Below are 1,432 nucleotides of genomic sequence, written 5' to 3'. Positions count from 1 at the left end.
GGATATTCAAAGTGGAACGTTCAAGTTCAACACTGTTCCTAGGCAGTCATTGAAAATAAGAATTTGTTCTTAACTGACTTGCCTAGTTAAATAAAGGTAAAATAAAAATAAAAAATCCTCGGGATCAGTGACGGTTGTCTGGCGTTGGTCTTCCTCCACCGGGCTTGTGGAGATGTGCTCGGCTTGAAGGTGCTTCTTGATATTTGAGTTCTTCTCAGTTGAGCGTTTAGCCCCGAGGCTCAGTTTGCATTTTATTATTATGTTTTCCTTTTTCTTCTTCTATCAATTCTAAATATGTGAATACTTCCACGATATAAAGGCCTGTTGGCTCTGTCATCTTGCTAGCTAGCTAGCTTCCTGCCACAACGTTCTTGAAGAAACAGGAAGTGTGAATTTTTATTTTGCAGAAAAATAAAAAGTTACTTTATTACAATTTCCTTATTTGAAAAAGTATCTGTTTACTTAAATGGAAAAACTAACGCGTTAAGATACTCATTACAACAAAATAAGTAATTTGAGTACTTTATAAGGCGTTACCCACAACACTGCCTCTATTTTGAACTCATTCAACCAGAGAAGAGGAGAGTAGAGGACTAAGAAGACTCATTCAACCAGAGAAGAGGAGAGCGAAGAGGACTAAGAAGACTCATTCAACCAGAGAAGATGACTAAGAAGACTCATTCAACCAGAGGAGAGAAGAGGACTAAGAAGACTCATTCAACCAGAGAAGAGGAGAGGACTAAGAAGACTCATTCAACCAGAGGACAGGAGAGGACTAAGAAGACTCATTCAACCAGAGGAGAGGAGAGAGGAGAGGACTAAGAAGACTCTTTCAACCAGAGAAGAGGAGAGAACTAAGAAGACTCATTCAACCAGAGGAGAGGAGAGAGAAGAGGACTAAGAAGACTCATTCAACCAGAGGAGAGGAGAGGACTAAGAAGACTCATTCAACCAGAGAAGAGGAGAGGACTAAGAAGACTCATTCAACCAGAGGAGAGGAGGGGACTAAGAAGACTCGTTCAACCAGAAGAGAGGAGAGAGGAGAAGACTCATTCAACCAGAGGAGAGGAGAGAGGAGAGGACTAAGAAGACTCATTCAACCAGAGGAGGAGAGAGAGAGAGGACTAAGAAGACTCATTCAACCAGAGAAGGAGAGGACTAAGAAGACTCATTCAACCAGAGGAGAGGAGAGAGGAGAGGACTAAGAAGACTCATTCAACCAGAGGAGAGGAGAGGACTAAGAAGACTCATTCAACCAGAGGAGAGGAGAGGACTAAGAAGACTCATTCAACCAGAGGAGAGGAGAGGACTAAGAAGACTCATTCAACCAGAGAAGAAGAGAGGACTAAGAAGACTCATTCAACCAGAGGAGAGGAGAGGACTAAGAAGACTCATTCAACCAGAGGAGAGGAGACTAAGAAGACTCATTCAA

General features: G+C 42.1%; 1 protein-coding gene across 1 annotated transcript in view; it reads left to right on the top strand.

Annotated features, from left to right (window-relative positions):
* LOC112236142 (intersectin-2-like) overlaps window positions 1-1,432 on the top strand; it is a 43,302-nt gene that overhangs the window by 21,611 nt on the left and 20,259 nt on the right. The window lies entirely within an intron of this gene.

The sequence above is a fragment of the Oncorhynchus tshawytscha genome, linkage group LG05, assembly GCF_018296145.1.
Source record: "Oncorhynchus tshawytscha isolate Ot180627B linkage group LG05, Otsh_v2.0, whole genome shotgun sequence".
NCBI lineage: Eukaryota > Metazoa > Chordata > Actinopteri > Salmoniformes > Salmonidae > Oncorhynchus > Oncorhynchus tshawytscha.
This window is presented reverse-complemented; position numbering and strand designations above follow the sequence as displayed.